This window comes from Rutilus rutilus, assembly GCF_951802725.1.
Source record: "Rutilus rutilus genome assembly, chromosome: 12".
In the NCBI taxonomy this organism is placed as follows: Eukaryota; Metazoa; Chordata; class Actinopteri; order Cypriniformes; family Leuciscidae; genus Rutilus; species Rutilus rutilus.
The window spans coordinates 9,419,999-9,441,151 of record NC_140217.1 but is presented as its reverse complement, the minus strand read 5'-3'; the positions used below and the strand labels follow the sequence as shown (position 1 = coordinate 9,441,151).

At 41.2% G+C, this 21,153-nt stretch overlaps 1 pseudogene across 1 annotated transcript; it reads right to left on the bottom strand.

The window, feature by feature from the left end:
- Positions 1–12,003: 12,003 nt before the first annotated feature.
- LOC311301281 (calcium-responsive transcription factor-like) lies at positions 12,004–19,050 on the bottom strand (annotated as a pseudogene). The gene is made up of 11 exons: positions 18,936–19,050; positions 16,416–16,536; positions 15,942–16,023; positions 15,517–15,700; positions 14,489–14,609; positions 14,256–14,390; positions 13,926–14,183; positions 13,685–13,842; positions 13,531–13,579; positions 12,145–12,369; positions 12,004–12,041 (listed from the first exon to the last, which is right to left on the bottom strand). The product of its transcript is annotated as a calcium-responsive transcription factor-like (transcript).
- Between the last annotated feature and the right edge of the window lie 2,103 nt (positions 19,051–21,153).

Genomic DNA, 21,153 nt, shown 5'->3' with positions numbered 1-21,153 from the left:
AATGTCAAGGGGGCAAACCAACCTACTAAAATAAATAAGATTATCTCTCACCTCCAAGACTTGAAAGGAGATATAGTATTTCTGCAGGAGACCCACTTACATAGTGGTGAGATTATGCGCATCAAAAGGAGCAGTATATCACTCTAAATTTAGTGCAAGAGCCAGGGGTGCTGCCATTTTGATCCAAAATAATGTTCCATTTGAAGCAGAAGAGGTTATTGCGGACTTAAATGGCCAGTATGTTATTGTATCAGGGGCACTTTGTCACATCAAAGTCATCCTAGCTAGCATCTATGCACTCAATTGGGATGATGAACAATTTATTTCAAAGATTTTTACTTCTATTCCTAATATTGAAACACACCATATTATCATTGGGGGAGATTTTAACTTTGTACAGAATGCTGATTTGGATAGATCTTCCCGTAGACCGCATTCCCTTACGAAGTCTGCTAAGCTACTAACGTCTTTTGCAGAAGAACTGGGTATGTCTGATCCATGCAAATTCCCTGAAAAAAAATCTTTTTCTTTCTTCTCACATGTCCACCGCACTTATTCTCGAATAGATTTTTTTCTTATAGATAACAGACTGCTTTCGAATGTTCTATCATGCGTTTACCATAGCATTGTGATCTCAGACCATGCTCCCACGTCACTAGACATAAACTTCCCCAATCACAACCGTTTTTTTAAACCATGGAGATTTAACTCAAATTTGCTTGCCAATGACCTTCTGGTGGATTTTTTAAGATCAAGCATTGAACTATTCTTTGAAATGAATGACAAACCAGACATGACGAGGGGCACTTTATGGGAGTCCCTCAAGGCTTATTTAAGAGGCCAGATAATTTCCTACACAGCCCACCTCAGAAAAACTGCCATGTCTAGACAAACCGAGCTAGCACAAAAGATTCTTGAAATAGATGATAGCTATGCAAATAATCCAGACCCCTCACTTTATAAGAAGCGTCTACAATATCAGACAGAGTTTAATCTTTTAATCTCAAACGATGCAGAAATGCAACTGCTCAAGTCGAGACAAAGAATTTTTGAGTCAGGGGACAAGGCTGGCAAACTCCTTTCCCAGCAAGCCAGAGCTGCAGCAGCATCTAGGTTCATTCCTAGTATTATATCTTCATCAGGCGTCACTACCACTGACCCAAAGCTTATCAATGAAACATTCTCCAAATTCTATTCTGATCTATATGCCTCCGATCACCCTAACACCAGTTCAGCATGTGGGTTAAGCACTATCGAGTTCCCTAAAGTGGATCAGGGGCTAGTAGAGAATTTTGCAGAGCCAATCTCCACAACTGAGATTATGGGGGCGATAACTACATTGCAGAATGGGAAATCACCTGGTCCAGATGGATTCACAGTAGAATTCTATAAGAAATTTGCCCCACTTCTCTCTACAGTTCTAAGTGACATGTTTAATGAGGCCCTGTCACTTGGCCGACATCCTCCAACCCTAACCAATGCCACAATTACTCTTCTCCTAAAAAAGGACAAAGATCCCTTACTTTGTAGTAGCTTCAGACCCATATCATTATTAAATGTGGACTACAAAATTCTTGCTAAGATTCTAGCCCTCCGTCTTCAGAAGGTTTTGCCAGGAATTATTTCTGCAGATCAAACAGGCTTCATGCTGGGGAGGCACTCATTTCACAACACCAGGAGACTCCTAAACATTCTGAACATGCCCAGCTCCAGCACTCCTGAGATATTGGTGTCGCTGGATGCTGAGAAAGCTTTTGATAGGGTGGAGTGGGAGTTTCTTTTTGAGATGATGGATAGATTTGGTTTGGGTTCAGGTTTCATATCATGGGTAAAGTTGTTATATTCATCCCCAGTAGCATCTGTACAAACAAACAATGTGCTCTCACCCTCTTTTCAACTTCACCGCGGCACAAGACAAGGGTGTCCACTGTCCCCTTTACTGTTTGCTATAGCCATTGAGCCTTTGGCTATCTGGCTAAGATCTGAAGAAAATTTTGAGGGCATTTCACGTCAAGGTACAGTACACAAGCTATCACTGTACGCGGATGACTTGCTTTTGTATGTGTCCAACCCTTCTACCTCTCTCCCCGTAATTTTAGAAATCTTAAAACAATTTGGCCAACTGTCAGGTTATAAACTAAATTTTGGAAAGAGTGAGTCATTCCCAATCAACAACCTAGTAGGTAAATTGCCAAACCATGTAGCCCCTTTTAAATGGGTGGACCAAGGCTTCAAATATTTGGGTATTTTCATCACCGTGTCCTTGGCAAACACTTTTAATAGCAATTTTGTACCTTTGCTTAAAAAAGTCAAGGAAGACTTTAACAGATGGTCTACTCTGCCCCTCTCCTTAGCTGACAGGGTTAATCTAATCAAAATGACCAACCTCCCCAAGTTTCTTTACCTATTCCAACACATCCCAGTACTTATCTCAAAGAAGTTTTTCACCAAAGTAGATAAATTAATATCTCATTTTCTTTGGGGTAATAAACCAGTGCGCATGCGGAAAAACATATTGCAGCTCTCTAAAATGTCCGGGTGGGCTAGCCCTCCCCAATTTTCTACATTACTACTGGGCTTCTAACATTCAAAAACTCCTATACTGGACAGTCGAAACCGCGGCCAATCAGCCAGCCTGGGTCCAAGTAGAATTTGCCTCCTCTAAAACCTCATTACAGTCATGGTTATGCTCCCAACTTCCAATGTCAGCTACTGACATTAGCATTAATCCTGTAGTCATTCAGTCACTTAAAATATGGATGCAATTCAGAAAGCATTTTGGCCTGAAGCATCCCTCTATCCATGCCCCAGTATCCCACAATTATTGTTTCAAACCATCTATTATGGATTCTGCCTTTCAACTCTGGAGTGACAGAGGTATCATGGCTATCAAAGACCTTTATGACAATGGTACTTTCATGTCTTTCGCCGACCTGTCAGCCAAATTTCAACTTTCATCTGCTCACCTTTTTCGCTTCTTTCAAATTAGGCATTTTGTACAAAGAACTTACCCTGATTTTCCAAATCTACCCCCAGAGACTTTGGTAGACACGCTTCTCAAAGTAAACCCCAATCAGAGAGGGACTATTTCTTATATCTTTAAAGCCCTTGATTCCGCTTTCTCTAATTTCCCCCAAAAAAACAGAGATTTGTGGGAGCAGGACTTGGGGCATACTGAGGAAGACCAATGGGACCAGATTCTGGAGTTAGTCCATAACTCTTCCATCTGTGCACGGCATGGACTGATTCAATGTAAACTAATACATAGGACTTACTATACTAACCACAGATTGTCCAAGTTCTACCCCAATGTTGCAGATGCCTGTAATAGGTGCAACCAATCTCCTGCAGACCTCATCCACATGTTCTGGTCATGTCCAAAGCTAGCAGACTAGTATCGCTGGATTGAGTATCAATCATATTGGTTTAAAATATTTGACACTCTTCACACGGCCTACCATTGTGTAACAAACCTAAATCCTCTGTCTGCCCTTTTTGGTATATCAAATGGCAGCGCTCTAACAGCCGAAGTACAACATTCTTTGGCCTTCTGTACCCTGCTTGCTAGACGCTTGATCCTGTAATCTTGGAGCAGGGGGCATCAGGGGGTGGGTCCCCATGTAGGGGATAGGGATGGTGTAATGGGGGGAGGTGGGGGGGAGTGTGGAAAAAATGAAAAAATGTGAGCACTGTTTCATATTTATAAGTACTGTTTAACATTGTGTACATGTTGTATGGTTGGTGCTCAATAAAACATATATAAAAAAAAAAAAAAAAAGATTTAACAGTTGAAATGACTATACAGCCTTAATTTAATGCAGCAAAAATGATTTTACAGTGTAGGAGAGTAAGATCTTTTCTTCTTTTTTTTTTCTCAGCCTTTTTCTTGGTTGCTTTTATAATCAGACAACCATTTATTTAACATTTAACTTAAATAAATGGTTGTCTGTTTATAAAAGCAACCAAGAAAAAGGCTGAGGAAAAAAAGAAAGAAGAAAAGATCTTAGTAGCCTACACTGTCAAATAATTTTTGCTGCATTAAATTAAGGCCGTATAGTCATTTCAACTGTTAAATCTTGAGTAATGATGAATTGCTTTGACTTGTGAAAGTGAAAACTGATAAACTTATGTTACTGTAAAAATATTTTGCCATGAGTTATTGATCACATTTTTCTGAGTGTAGTTCATTGTAATGACATTGTGTTTTCCTCTTTTGTGCACTTTTACATAATACACCAACACTTGTATCTGTTCCCAAGAAAGTGGTGGCTGAAATATGTGCAGTAAGTGGACATTTTCTAACTTTCCAAAGGAAAGAAAGTATAAGACTTTGTAATGTCCATTTGTTTCCATTGCACTGGACAGTGAATAAACCCTCTCAGATAACTGTCATATGGAGGAACTAGCCTACCTGCAAGTGCATAAATAACTTTACTTAATTTATACTTGTATGCTTTATGGCTGCAATATAAGTTGCAAGATTCCACATCTATAGAAAGGCCTACAGAAGAGTCTGCACAGACAGAGGAGACATAGGCCTAGGTGGGCAGTGTATAGCCAACTTTTCCTTTTTATTTGTTGCATGAGGCATGTGTCTAATATCTCTTGTTGCAGGCACTTGGCCACTGGCTTTTCTTTACAAAGAACAATTGAAATAAAACACAAGGAACTAAGCATATTTGTCTTTTATTAAACATTTAATGAAAAGTTTTTTGTTTTTTTTTGCCAATGTTGTGTAATATGGCACATGCAACAATGTCACAGGCCCTGTCAGGTGTGCAACCCTCAGACTTTTCAGACACTGAAATCTTCCCTTTAGTTAGCCAAAGTTAATTTCATTGTGTTCCCTTGTCCTGGCTAGAGCTGCATTGTAACTGGTTTGGTCAGGGAATGGGGTCATAAAACACCTGTCTGAAGGCAGGAACATGTCATAATCACCTATGAAAAAATGCAGTTCTGTTAGGATCAGCATAAGTGTATGTAATACAGTGAGCTTGATATTTAATTGTGGAACTTTCCTTACCACTTTCAAAAAATGTGCATAAATGTGAATCTCTGAAAATTCTTAAGTCATGCACAGATCCTGGCCATTTTGCTTTCACATTTGTGATATGGAAGATTTTAGTCAACTGCCTTTTTTTATTTTATATAATATTACAAATCTGGAATATCAAGAATCACAATAGTAACTGGGCTGCACATTTACATTGTGAACCCCCTTTCTGTTCACATAATCCCCTTCATTGAGACCTTGATGGAAGTGTATGGTCTATCCTATAGTCTATGGTACCAATCACATTAGTGAAGCCTGAGTGACATACTGTAATCGGCATGGCCATGATTGCATGATCATCATACAAAATGATGATAGCCAAAAGAAAAAAAGAAAAAAAGAAAAGATCTCAGAAAGTGCACTGTGGCGCTGCGCTGGATTTCCCGTATCAGCTCTGCTTATGAAGCCGCAGTCTAATCCTGTTAACATGAAATAAGCCTGGGGCATGGTCAAGTTCAAAACGGTGCGCAACGAGGTGCTACACCTCCGTGAAGGTGGCACCCCATAAAACGAAATAATTTCCAAAACTATGCCATTCGTTTGTGCTGCGTTTGTGCTGATTTGTGCCGCAAAAACGAACGTTTGTGCTGGTTTGGTGTTTGAGATATTGAACATTATTTTTTGGGGTTGTGTGACGTCACTCTCCACCCCATGTCCTTCAAATCGCTCCAAACCGGTGTCATTCGTTTGTGCTCGGTTTGTGCTGGTTTGTGCCGTTAAAACAAACACTGTGTCTGTTGTCCTTTCGCAGATATAACAAATTTAATTCGGGGCAGTGACGTCACTCTCCACCCCACCTCATCTAAATCGCTCCAAACCGGTGTCGTTCATTTGTGCTCGATTTGTGCTGGTTTGTGCCGTTGAAAGAAACATTGCAACTACGATCCCCTCTTAAACATAAAAAAAGAAACTTTTTAAGTACAGTTATAACTGTCCACCCCATATGGTCCAAATCGTGACGTGATGAAATAATGACACTGTTACACTACACAACGAAGCTCTTACTGTGTATTCACATCGTGTTTGCATTGTGATTTGGTGTAAGCATTTGTGAGAGTGCAAAAATTACGTTGCAATGATAAGATCTTTATTCACGCGATCAACAGACTGTCTGTCATCTGCTCAGTCAGTGCTCATCATGCTGCAACCTTTCATGCGATGTAATAGATTTAAATATAATGCTTTAAACGATACTTTTCACGATTTGTTAATCTCGATAGCTGTAATAGTAAAAACGTAGTAAAAGTTTTCGAGAGAGTTCATGTAATACTAGCTATTTCATATGCAAGCATGTCAGCCAATCACAGCAGTGGGCGTTTGCACTGCAGTCTCACAGCAGACACGCCCCTTAAAACGGAGCGTTCAAATCTGAGGCTGAAATCAGGCTTGGAAAAATGGCTTTTATTTATAAATTATGACAGTTTTTGATGTAAAAATCATACTAACATCATAAGGGCACCCCAGGAAACATTATAAAATAATAAAACAATCCAGTTCATGACCCCTTTAATGTTTGACTGTTTTACAATAGAAATGTTCAACTACCGACAGTATACGGTGACGCAAATTACTCAACTTTATTTATTTATTTATTACATTTTGCCTTTTTAATTGAAAATATGCTATAATTTCCTTGATTCATTTAGAGAGAATGCATGCATAATTAAAAATAAAATATTATTTTCAAATAGTTATAATTATGTCACTAATACAATAAGCCTTTCTTTTTCTTTTTCCCCTTAAATCACGTTTATAATTAATTAATTCCTTTAAATAAAAATACCCAATTTTAGTTTGGGCTAAAGCCCCGAATATTTACTGACCTTAGGCAAGGCAAGGCAAGGCAAGTTTATTTATATAGCACATTTCATACACAATGGCAATTCAAAGTGCTTTACATAGAAGAAATTAAAATAATAAAAAGAAATAAGAATAGTTAAAACAGTTTAGAAGAATACAAAATAAAATACAGTACAAACAGTCGGACGAACATTGGCACAGTGCTCATTCAGTAAATGCATAGCTAAAGAGATGTGTTTTGAGTCTGGATTTGAATGTGACTACAGTAGGAGCACATCTGATCTCCTCTGGAAGCTGGTTCCAGCTGCGGCTGGCATAATAGCTAAAAGCGGACTCGCCATGCTTAGAGTGAACCCTTGGTATTTCTAGCTGATATGATCCTAATGATCTGAGTGATCTGTTGGGTTTATATTCAGTGAGCATATCTGCAATGTATTGAGGTCCTAGGCCATTGAATGATTTATATACCAGTAATAATACTTTAAAATCAATCCTAAATTTAACTGGGAGCCAGTGTAAAGACCTGAGGACTGGTGTGATATGTTCATATTTTCTGGTTCTGCTCAGAATCCTGGCGGCAGCGTTCTGTATGAGCTGCAACTGTCTTATGGTCTTTTTGGGAAGGCCAGTGAGGAGTCCATTACAATAATCCACCCTGCTGGTGATGAAAGCATGAACAAGTTTCTCTAAGTCTTGTCTGGAAACAAAGCATCTTATTCTTGCTATATTTTTCAGATGATAGTATGCTGATTTAGTTATTGCTTTGACATGACTACTGAAACTAAGGTCTGACTCTAGTGTCACACCAAGATTCCTGACTTGATGTTTAGTTGTTTGACCCCTAGAGTGAAGGTATGCGTTCACCTTGAGAACTTCATCTTTGTTTCCAAACGCAATGACTTCAGTTTTGTCTTTGTTTAACTGAAGAAAGTTTTGACACATCCAACTGTTGACTTCATCAATGCATTGGCACAGGGAGTCAATGGGGCTGTAATCGTTAGGCGATAGGGCTAAGTAGAGCTGTGTGTCGTCTGCATAGCTGTGGTAAGCAATTTGGTTCTTTCTCATTATTTGGCTCATTGGGAGCATATACAGGTTGAACAGGAGTGGTGCAAGAATTGAGCCTTGAGGGACTCCGCATGTCATGGATGTCCACTCAGACTTATGGTCTCCTATACTCACATAATAACCTCTCCCATCTAAGTATGACCTGAACCATTTTAGGACTATCCCAGAAAGCCCCACCCAGTTTTCCAGCCTGTCCAGAAGTATGTTGTGATCGACAGTGTCAAATGCAGCACTGAGGTCGAGTAGTACCAGCACTGATAATTTGCCTGAGTCAGTATTTAAGCGAATATCGTTTATTATCTTTATGAGCGCTGTCTCTGTGCTGTGGTGCGGTCGGAAACCAGATTGAAAATTGTCAAAGTATCCATTCGAGCATAAGAATTTGTTCAGCTGATTGAAGACAACTTTTTCAATGACCTTGCCTATGAAGGGAAGATTTGAGATCGGTCTATAGTTGCTTAATATGGTCTTATCCAGATTGCTCTTTTTCAGGAGGGGCTTGACAGGCTTTCTAGGCTCTTAGATCCGCCCCTGTGTAAAAATCTAATGTAATTTGTATTTAAATACATTTAAGGTGAGTATTTTTGTATTTTCAAAATACATAAAATATTTTTGCCAGTCAACCTCGTTATCAGGGTATGATTTTGTGCATCAAGTAGTTCAGACATTCACTAGCTCAACATTGGATCAGCGATATTTTTCTTTTCTTTTTTTCTTGTTTTTTACAAGGTGAGAATGTCATGATCAATTCTACTTGTTGATTAATCCTTTACATAGATGGGCCTATTTGTGGGGTAAGCAAATATCTGTGTAGCTTTTAGTGGGCAGGAATTAACCACATTTTAATACACTTATAGAAACAAATAAACGTTACATAAAATAAACATAAAATTACTTAAAAAGCATTGGTCTACCTGCAAAAAGAAAAAAAAAAGAGTTTGAAATTCAGTTTATGCTGTGGAATCAAAACTAATATTGAGAATTGTGAAACCACGATATTGTTACTGTGAAGTAAAATTGAGATTTTGGTCATATAACCCATCCATATTCTTTGCTAGATAGCAGAAAAGGTTCCCACAGTTTTACATGCAGTATGAATTTTTTAAGTGTTCACCACAAGTAATAGACTAGGCTACATTGTAACCAGAAATAAGTATATAAATGGCTGATATTTTGCATAAGTTTATTTGTAATTGCCAGGAAGAAAGAAAGGGCTGAGATGTGATTAGGAATGAAAAGTCAGTAGGCCTGTGTAGTTTCTTCATTCACTGTGACCTATACCTGCACTGGATGGCCAATTTCACATGTATTTTGTGTACTTTCAAAATACAAAATACTGCATTTGTATTTGAATACATTTTTTCACACAGTATTTTGTATTTGTATTTAAATACATTTTTCCACACAGTATTTTAAATACATTTCCATGTAATTATGATGAAGATGATAATGGTAATTGGAGAAGCATATAATACATGTAACATAGAGCTCATGCTGCTCTAATTGACTTGCTGCTGATATCAAGTGTTGTTTACATTTAAATGATCCTAAACAGTCTATGTCAGTCCAGTAGATTGAGTTGATTTTTGAAATCAACACAACTGTTTCTGAAGCCTAGAAGCCTGAACGCACTTGCTGCAAGCTCTTCACAACTCTACAATTTGGTAAGTCTTAGTGATTTTTCCACAGTCTTTCTAGTTCTTCTTGATTCGTTATCATGGAGCAGCGTCGGTCACGAAGAACCAGGGCTCTTCCCACACGCCTGAGGGGATTCTTGGTGGAGGGCGTGTCTTCCAGTCCGGACCCTTGTGAGCTTCCACAGCTGGCAGCTGTAACGTTGGCCAGGTTAGATCACACTTACAGCTGCATCTCTGCCAAAGCTCAAAGGCCCACGGGTTTGGAAGAACGCTACTTGAAGAACACTGCTGTCCTTCCTGACATCCGTCCAGCAGTCTCAGTCTCTTCAGTGGACGTGCGTCAGCAGGATGAGCCTATCTCCATCCACGGCTACAGCGACCAGGCCTACCAGGACATCTACCGCTCTACGGTGGAGCCCATGATGAAGACACGCAGTGGTCGTCAGCATCCCTACAGCCTTAAACTAGGACTGAAGATCAAGCAGCGACTGTGGGAGGCACTCAACCGCCCTTCATTGGTGGAGACGGAGCATCCTGATGGACGTGTCCGGATCACCGAGAGCTTCTCCACAACCAGCAGCGGCTTCGCTCCTCCAATCCACGTGGACAGTGAAGAGCCCCTGCCTGAGGAACCCCGAAGAAAGAAGCCCAGACACTGAGTCATCACAGTGTCACATGGAGCCCGGAGTATCACACAGCGGGACCTGTATGTAAATACTGTATATAGTTACAGAGCAAGTTTATAGTTTTATGAGTAAGTTTTATTTTGTAGAGTTTTATAAGTAACGTTAAGTTTTATTTTCTAGAGGTGTTTTGCACATTGTTTGAGGTTGTCAGGATGTTTTTGGTGATTGTCAAAGCATTGATATGCTGTTCATAGGTTGTTCAAAGTGGTTTTTAGCGTTTTGCTACACGGTTGTTGGGATGTTTTGGATGTTTTCCTGTGTGTTGACATGCGTTTGCCAAGGTTTTTTGCGCGGTTGTTAGCGTGTTGCTTTGCGGTTGCTGAACTCATGCATTGCTATGTGGTTGTCAGGATGTTTAGAGTAGCCTAGTTGGTTGATATGCGGTTGCTTTTAAGCAGTTACTGCAGGTTAGGGAAGGTTAGGGTCCCTCACACGGTTTGCAGCTTGACGTGCTGTGAGGGCTTGTGTGCATCAGTGATGCTGAGAGCTACGCCACTGGTACGTCACAACTACTGCTAGGGTCACCCATAGTGGACAGGTCTCAGCTGAGATGCCAGACGAAGACAAACCACCTGATTCTGGACAGAAGAAGATTGACCTGATGTTCCTGGCAGAAGATCACGGTCTTGTTACAACGACAACAACATCAGAGGTACCTGAATGGAAGAAAATTCATGATTCAAGAAAAACTGATTATTTGTGGAAGTCATCAATGGATCAATGGAAGCAACCGATGGAACAGAACAAGGTAAAACAGTTTAATATTAGCAATGGCTGCATTCTTTCTTCAGCATTTTTGTAAAAGCATTCGGCCAATTAAATCAGAGGAATGCTAATATTATAATTTCTTACATTCTTGTATATGTATGATAAATATGAAATAATTCTCTTCTAAATTCAGGCACACGATCATGTAAATACTGGCAAGCAGAGAAAATGATTAAAATACAATTATTACTATTCACAGGTAAACACTATCACAGTAATCTGAACTTCATAAACAGACACTGTTCTTCTTCTACTGTTCTTCTGTTTTGTCCTTGACATTTTTTTTTGCCATGCCTTAAAATAGCTTGAATGTAACTCTACACTCTTGCCTCATTTAGTATACCGGTTCTATGAATATGCAAATGAACCAGCTCAGAGATCCACGCATTGACAATCACATGTTGATCTGATTATTTTGAGACATCATAAACACCAGCGATTTCAAACCACGTCTTTGGTTCACTGCAGTTTTAAGGAGAAAATACTTAGCAGTGTTGCTGACTTGTGAATTTGCACATGGTTTGTCTTAAAGCATATTAAAAACACCACGTAGACAACATTAAAAACTTGAATTTCACCACAGGGGGACTTTAAAAAGTCCACCGCAAGGATCCATTAGGCTTCTATTCAAAGGGTAGAAATACCTGCAGAAATACTCATAAGATATTCTTATAAAAAGTTGTGAAATAGTTTTTTGTGTGAATAGAATGCAACAGAAAACATTTAGCTTTAAATTTTTAAGTTTGATCTCATTCATACTTTTTTTTTCTCCAGTCACCACTGTATTAATTAAAATAGCAATAATAGAAACAAATAATAATACAAATCAATATTGCATGAGTTCATGTTATCGTAATACTGTACTTGAAACAATGAATCAGTCCTCCATTGGTTAAAGAGCTCAATCGTCAATCGCTGTTGTCACAGAAATGGACATTTGTTGTTGTATTTCTGACTGCTGAGTCCACACATCCATAGATTTCCCACTCTCCTATTTAACTGAAGTGTCGTCTGCCGAGGGAGTCAAAGCTGAACAATAAGAACAAACAACAGGTTTATATGTTATTTTCATGATTCTAATTGGTTAAATTTAGATTTTTTTTATTTTATTTCTGTGGTGCCATGTACTTACCTATGCTTGCAGGGTCCACAATCTGGACTGGAATGGCCTGTCCGTCCTCTAACAAGATCTGTGTGATGCCACCTTCAGCTCCAGCATTAGTCACCGAGGTCACGCTCACCAGCTGGATCATGCCGAGTGGGGTCGGGGGGTCACACAGAGATATGCTTTCACCAGCACTGCCACTTGAATGGAGGAACTGGGACGGACTCAGCAGAACAGGCTGTGGAGGTGCTTCTGGTGGTGGTGGGGGTGTAGGTTAGGCAGTGTCTTCAACTGGACAAGTTTTTATGAACAAACATTCTTCCATTAACGTTAACAACATTTGTTCAAAGTTATGTTTTTAAATAATGTTCTCAAAACTTTAGCACAAAAACAATGATTTTTTTCTGAAATATTTTAGCTGTTTATCTAACTTTTTTTTTTAAATGTTACAACTTGTTTCAGAATGGTCAGAGAACATTCAAAAGTAACCTTCACATAATTTTTGCAAAATTATAAAATTGAATGGTCCCTTAACGTTCGCATTAACCAACAAATGTTTTTAAAATGTTTAAAACCATAGGTTTTGAAAGCTCTGAAATAACGTTTTAATAAGTTAATAGGAACATTAAAAAAAAGTTCAAAACAAAAATGTATACAAAGATTACGTAATAAGGTTTTCAAGCATTTAATTTTAATGTTTTTTTTGTTTCTTCAATTATACTATCAGAACAGTTGATCACCCTGAAACTTTTTACATTTATTCAGAAATTAAAAACTTAAAAAATGAATGCATTCATTTAATAAATGAATAGATCCATATAAAAAATGATCATTTCAGGATAGGGTCACCTGGAGATGTGCAAAGATCTTGGGCTGCAGAGCTGCACAGCCTCTGGAGAAAGAGTGTCACACTCTTCCAAGAGTCCTTCCTTCTGAGAGGGCACTGTCAATATAACAGCAGTACACTAGATTCTGTGGCAGGGTAAACAATGCTTATACTTTGACTACAGGTATGTGCTTTCTTTTTGAGGCAGGAACTTTCCTCTACTCTCTAAATTGTATTGAATGATTCCAAGATGTTAAAGGCTGGAATACTCTACACAACTTCTGAACAGATTTTAAAACTCTAGGCATCATACACACGCTGGTGGAAAAACTGGGCATCACACACTGAATGACTGAGGAAACGCAGACACATGGAGAACACGTAAACTCCACACAGACAGGACTCCTGGCTCAGCTGGGACTCGAACCGGGGGTTTTCTTGCTGTGAGGTGACAGTGCTACCCACTGAGCTACTATGACAAAAACCTGGGCAAAAATTCTGTAGTGTATTCCAGCCTCAAGTCATTAAACACTTGTTGTTTTAATAATGTATGTCGAATTTCAAACAATATTTCAACAGTATTTTACCATCCACAGTCAAAGTCTCTGGAAGCAGGTTATTAGCCTCTGCTTTCCACTGCAACAACAACAAAAACTTCAAAATAAATGCTTACTACAGAAAATGGTTGGCATATTTGTGCTCACCAATCTAATGCTTTACAAACATGTTTTCTGTTCACACCTCTGTATCTGAGGTAGCCAGTGGTCCCGCCGTCAGCTGAAGAGCTTTCTGAGCCTCATGGATGTGGTTCTTGATGTCATTGACAGTGGGAAAGTAACACAGACTGTGTCTCTCATGCAGGCACTTCCTCTGACTTGAACATCTCATGTTCCACAAACCTCTTGCCAGGGCGTTCACAAAGCAACGGTAAATATCTTTCCAGCAAATAAAACAAAGGAGATTTGAAACCATTGAGTCATACCTGAGCTGCTTGCGGACAGTGTAAACTTTGTTATGACCTTGTGCTACCAACTCACAGATCTTCTCTGCCACGAGCGGGTATAGTCGAGAGGGTAGGGACGCCCCATCCTCCATCGTGACATCCTGCATGGCTTCACTGTCCAGCTCCTCTGTCTCCTCCTCTTCCTCTTCATTTTGTTCTTCCTCTGCAAAGCAGATCTGCTCTGTGGCCACTTCATGGTACAGGTGGGCTTTCTCTGTAGGGAGCTGGGTGTAGTACCTGTCACGAATGTAAATAAATGAAGTGAACCTTGCAGTCATGTGATGGACTGTGATGGCTAGATGTTTATACCTTACAATGCCTCCAACATCCCATAAACTCTTCTTGAGGTTGAAGAAGGCTTTCTCTGCTCTTGTCGCACTACCTTCTTGTCCATCTGTAGGAACCTTGTACTCCGGGAATTTTCATACTTTTTTTATATAAATTCTCAAAAACGATCAAATATTACAGTGTGGGTTTCATAATGAACTTCCTGTGCACAGGACAAATCTGTTGTGCTTGGCCCAATTGTAGGTTTTGTGTACCTGGCAAGGCAGGTTGCTTTGTAGAGTATGTTTTGATTCATTTCTTGCTCTGACCCTTTTTTAGGTTGAACGCCCTTCCTCTGTGGACCAAACTGGCGTTTCATCACAATGGCTCTGCTCCCTTAAAACCATATTAAAGATCAAGATAAAATTAATTTGTGTGCATATTGTAAAACCATTACATTATCTGCAACAACAGCATTTAATCAAGGCTTAAGAACAAGGCATGTCCAGCCATGACATGCAACTTGCTATTGCAAGCATTCTCATTCTAGAAACAAAAATCTGGACAAATTAGCATGGAAGCTTGTTTACGCCATAGAATAAAAAATAAAAAGGGTAATTGTGACTAGGGTAATTATCTCACAATTCTGACTTTTTTTTCATGCAATTGCGAATTTACATCTCGCAATTCTGACTTTTTTTCTCAGAACTGTGTGATATAAACTCGCAGTTGAGAAATATAATGTCAGAAATGTAAAATAAAATAAAAAAATAAATAAAAGTCAGACTTTTCTCAGAATTGCAAGTTTATATCTGTGAGATAAAAAGTTGCAATTATCTCTTAAATTGTTTTATTCCATAATGATTTGGTCTGTTTCCCCCCAAAAAAAGATCAAATTAACTGTCTTCTGTTCAAATATATTTAAATTGAATTCCTGTGATGACAAGAACTCATTCTGTCATCATTCTAATGCTGATTTAGCTGACCAATGTTACTGCTTAATCTTTATGAATGCCTTCACTGTCACTTTATATTTCTTAAATGCATCCTACTGAATAAAAGTATTTCTTCCATTCAATCGTATCTGCTAAAGTTTAATTTGCTAACTTTGTGAGCCAATATACCACTAGCATTCAGATGTCCCCAAATTTACAGACATCGATTAAAATTCCAATTTTGAATTATAGTCAAAACTCATTAAAATAACAAATAGACTACATGACTAAACAGCTTTAAGACTTAAATAAGGCTATCTCACATAAAGTCGTACCACGGATCCCACAAGCAAAAAGGGCCATATTACCTGCAAAGGGAATGCCATCGTAGGGCAAATACTGTGATTTCCACATGAGTCTGGTGGCAGGTTTAGCCGGTGAGGGTGATTGGCGGGTGCCAAACACAGCGTGAGTCTGCTGCTTGTGTAGAAGCAGAACGGCCTCAAGCTCTGCCTCTGTGTTACAGTAACCACGGTACGATTCTCCGATCTTCTGTTCCTCGTGAAACAAACACACAGAAAAAGCCACATTAGCTTGACATCATCAGATTGTGTTGCTTTAAATGGATCTGTTTGACAGAGGGCTCTACGCACAATAGAAAAAGTACAATGCAATTAGGCTATATTTCCATGCATATTACACTACTTTTTTAAGTTATTTACATTTTTATAAGTGAAAGTTTTGTCAAAAAAGAGAGAAAAACCTCAATTTATCCATTTTCTACTGGACAAACCTCACACACATGCAGTCTTAGAGCCCAGTTTGGTGCCCCTGGTGGTAATGGCTTCACTGGGGGCTCAAATACATCAGGTGAACTGAAAGAAATGAGAAAACGATTCAGTAAAACTGTCAATAACACTTAAACTCCAGGAATAGGACATGGCCTGAAGCAGTTTTCTTGTTGTTCAACCAGAACAGTTTAATTGGGTAGTTTGTTTGTCAACCCATTCCATATGCATATGAATGCTTTTTACTAATCCAGTACATATTTTCCAGCTCCATTTAGCTCCATATTTGCGCAAGACTTGTCAAATCTGTGTTCAAATAAGTGTTTTTCAACATTTAAAACAAATCGGCTGTTAAAAAAGCATGTAGTTTATTATAAAAAAATGGTAATAAAAAGCAACAAACACAATAGGGAAGTTAATCTTTCAGACTAGATACAGAATGTGACAGATATAATGATGTGCAAACAAGGTTTACTGACCCTTTTTTCTGAATTTTAATACCAGTGACATTCTGAGCCGCTAGTGCAGATAAACTATGGGTGCCATCATTGTCTTTTGTGGATGTGATGATTGACTGCTGTCTTTTCTCCACAAAGATTCCTATTAAACAGAACAGAAAGAAATGGCAGAACCGGACATCAACCAATTTTCTTCATTATTCTTTTCATTTTCTGTTTATTTTATTAGTTCTATTTAATTTCTTCATTATTAGATGTTAACTACTCTATTATATATGCATACACATACACACACACTCACCAGCCACTTTATTAGAGGACATTTGAGTGTACTGAACTGATGATCTGAGATGATTTGAGCTTTGTGACATTGTGCATTATCCTGCTGGAAGTATCCATCAGAAGATGAGGGATCTTCATAAAGGGGATGGACATGGTCAGCAACAATACTCAGGTAGTCTGTGGCATTTAAACAATGCTCACTTGGTACTAAGGGACCCAAAATGTGCTAAGAAAATACCCCCACACCATTACATGCATTCAGAGATGCTCTTCTGCAGACCTTGGTTGTAACGAGTGGTTATTTAAGTTGCTGTTGCCCTTCTTTCAGCTTGAACCAGTCTGGTCATTCTCCTCTGACCTCTGGCATTTTCACCCATAGAACTGCTCTATGCTGCTCACTGGATATTCTTACTTTTTCTGACCATTCTCTGTAAACCCTACAGATGGTTGTGTGTGAAAATCCCAGTAGATCAGTAGTTTCTGAATTACTCAGACCAGCCCGTCCGGCACCAACAACCATGCCGCGTTCAAAGTTACTTAAATCACCTTTCTTCTCCATTCTGATGCTCATTTTGAACTTCACCAGATCGTGACCATGTCTACATGCCTCAATTCATTGAGTTGCAAGAGTTAGATATTTGCGTTAAAGGGATACTTCACCGATAAGCATTAAGCATTGTATCAGTAGAAACCCGGTAATATTTTCGAAAGACCATATTACGCCCCTCATGTCCCCCTGAGACGAGAGATTTCTGTATTGTGTGTCTGGAAAAAAACTGATGACACAAAAATCTTAATTTTGCGTCATCTGAGACTTTTTTGGCCAGAGCTAGATCCGCATGTTTTCATCCCGCCCATAGGGGGTGGGATCTCACGATAAAACGGCGTCTTTTCAGTTTTGAGTCAACTAGTAGCCTAGTTGTATAATTTCTTTCAATACTGCCCTCTTTAACCGTTAGGCGTGGTTTGGGAGTGGCCTAGTAGGGCGGTGAAGCAAGTGCATTCTGGGAGTTGCTGTCTTTCATCCACATGAGCCAAAAATACATTTTCCAGCTGTAAAATATCCCTTTAAAGGAGAACTCCGGTCAATTTTAACAATGAGCTCATTTTTTTGTACATTTGGAGTGCTGTCAGTACAGAGAACAACGACAAAAATCGGTGTTGCCTACACCGTGTTATCCTCTTTTTAATATTTGCACCATGTTGACTTCAATGGGGCAAGTTTTAAACCTGCTTTTAGGCTCTTAACATCCTTGATGTGTCATTACAAGTGCACAGGTCATGTGAGTGATTCCTTCGGAGTGAACGCGAGTGAATCTGACTGCTGTAGATGTGAAAGATATTAATAAAAATGATGTTTATTCAGCCAGCGCACATACCTGTATTTACATCCTGTTTTCGGTCGAAGTCCACAGTAGTCGATTGTCGAGTTCACGCGCATAGGTTTAGTACCTATGATCACGCGCGTGAACTCGACAATCATATCTGATCTATAGGCTTCCTATTTTTTCATATTTCCCATTCATTTCCTATGTCGCCCGTTTTCGAGCGGGAAGAAGCTAAGTGTGACTTTTTTTTTTACGACCCTTTAACATATCAGAATCATCTCCTTGATTTTTTTTGTGTTTTCATATAGGTAATAAAACAAAAGTTACCAAGTTTCACCCCCATCCGATGAAGCAAAAATTAAACAATTCGAAACGTTCAAGTTCTCTTACGAGAGGTTCTCTCGTACTGCGTAAGAACTTACGCTCGGGGGGAAAGTCTCTTTCCGTGAGATATTGAAGCCAAAAATTATCCTTTAATTTTTATATAATGCAAAACGCGTTGCAGCAGCATGCAGACATAGGCGAGGCACCTTTGCGCGCCTATTGGCTGCTCTGCGGCAACTGCAGCAGCCTATTGAATGAGGCCCTGTTGACGCTGACCAATGGGGGTGCTTCGCGCCCATCTGCGCAGCGTCCCGCCGAAATAGGCGTGGCCTAGGGCTATAAATATAGCGTTGAGGCTGGTTCACTGATTTTCATCTCTTCAAGCGGAGCTCACGCATCGCTGGATCCTGAGAGAAGCCGCGCCGTCTGAAGAAGCCTTTCAGCGGGACGAGTCTGCATCGAAGCCGCTGGCCTAGCCGCCTTCTGCCGACATTCCTGCTGCGCTATCCGGTGCACTATATCCTTTACTGCAGTGTGTTTTCGACCCGCGAATCACACACCCTTTCTCTCTAAAAGAGCTGAGTGTCTTTTTTAAGATGTCTCGCACTCTCTGTGGCTCGTGCAGAGCCCCTCTCAGCGACAGGGACCGCCATGTTATCTGCGTTTCCTGCCTGGGAGAAGATCATGCAGCTCTCGCGCTCGCCGACGGCGGATGCCCTCATTGCGAGCTGATGTCAATGGCGACTCTGCGGACTCACATGGCACGCTTTCACGAGTCTGCACCCCCGCCCGCTGTGCTGCCGCGCCGTAAGAAGCGCCGCGCTCAGCAAGGCCCTGAACCTCCTCCCACCGAGGCAAGCTCGCCGGTTCGCCCGCCAGCTTCACCGCCCGCTTCACTCGAGTCTATCACCCCCGGACAACAGCCGCTGTCTGCCGCCGTTTCCGTCGCGGATGAGTCTGATGATGTAGAAATAGCGGAGGAGGACAGCTGCTCTATCCTAGCGTCAGGCAGTGAGGATTATCCGAGCTCTGTTGATCTCGCACCCCCTGCTCGCGAAACGTCTGGGAAACGGGCCAGCATTGAGTCAGAGCTGATGCGTCTGCTCTCTCAGGCCGTTTAGAGCCTTGGCCTCGAGTGGTCGACGCCTGTAGAGTCAGCACGTAACCGACTGGATGGCTGTTTTCTGAAAGGGGACCGTGTTGTTACACCGTCTAGACCCGCGCCTTTTCTTCCTGAGCTTCACGAAGAACTCGCGAAATCCTGGTCTGCACCCTTTTCAGCCCGTGTTAAAACTTCTGTTTCTGCTGCATTCTCCGTTGTCGATGATGCTAAAAACAGAGGATACCAGTCCCTTCCGGTTGTAGAGGACGGCGCGCTAAGGCTGCACTTCCCTCGAAAGCCTGCCGCACCACCTCAGCACTGCACGGCCGCGCTTACACCGCCGCTGGACAGGCTGCAGCTGCGTTGCATACAATGGCCACGCTACAAGTTTTCCAAGCCAACCTTCTCTGCAAACTTGACGAGGAAGGATTGGAAGCTGTAAGACGTCACGGATTTAAGGAGCGCCACAGACCTCGCTCTTCGCGCTACAAAATCCGCTGCACAGGCCGTGGGGCGAATTATGGCCTCTCTCACCGTTGCTGAGAGACATTTGTGGCTAACACTGTCTGAGATGCCGGACTCGGAGCGCGCCGCGTTCCTAGACGCTCCCGTCTCATCTGCTGGGCTGTTTGGATCGTCCGTCAAGGATTTTGCGGACAGATTCGCTGAGGTACAGAAGACATCGCAGGCCATGAAACATTTCCTGCCTAAGCGCTAGCTCCGCGACAGGTCGCTCTAAACAGCCGTCTGCTCGAAGCTCACAGCTGCAGCCACCGCCGCTGCCGCCGCCGCCGCCGCCGCTGCCTCACAGAGGAAGCAGGCCCGAAGCTTGAGACCGCGCTCTCGCTCTGCTGCCCGCCGCCCTCAACGTGGTCCCCGGCCAAAGATTGACATCAAGCCCGAGGCCTCGAAGTCGTCCTAGCCCTTCTAGGAAAACGACGGTGTTCAAGTCGCGCTGCGGCCAGACTTCTACCAAAACTACCAGCTCGCTCAGTTCCAGAAAATGTGACTGTTCCAGCTTATTTAGCAGTAAACAAGTCATTAACACGGCCCGCTTGCCTGCTTACAAACGCCGTTGTCACAGCGACCTAGATATATCCCTCAAAGAGTGTAATTTCTGGTATTCCGGCCACGGCCGATGGTGTTATAAGTGTAGAAAAAATGCCCACTGTAACGTGCTCATTCCTACACACAAACACAGCTCTTCACACAGAGCTTGCGCTCATAAAATCGTCGATTGCGCGTTAAATGTAGTGAATGTGCCCACAGCCCAGTGCCCACATACACTGCACACTGCATGTCTCCCGGTTTCTGTAAAAACGAAACCTACGCACACACGGTCACAGACCCAGGTTGTGTTCAGTGCTTCCCATGTGCCCGCTGTAGCGCGCCCTCATGCACTCACAGACATGTCAAACCCCGAAGGGTCTCGCCCACTCGCCTCCTCTCAGCTACCCGCTGTAACAGAGTTGAGCGCGGGCAGGCTGCAGAGCCCCCCCCGCCTTGTCTGCCGCAAACACGGCATCTATGTTTCAGCACACAAAAGCTCTTCAGCCGCCACACTGTCACGGCCAGAGCACAGACTTCATTCAACCCCTAGCTATTCATGCGACTGCATGGGCACAGCTTCCGGGGGTGTCAGAATGGGTGCTGAACATTATAAAAAGAGGCTATTCGCTACAGTTTGTCGAAACTACGGTGAAAACGGAAGTAGCTCATATAC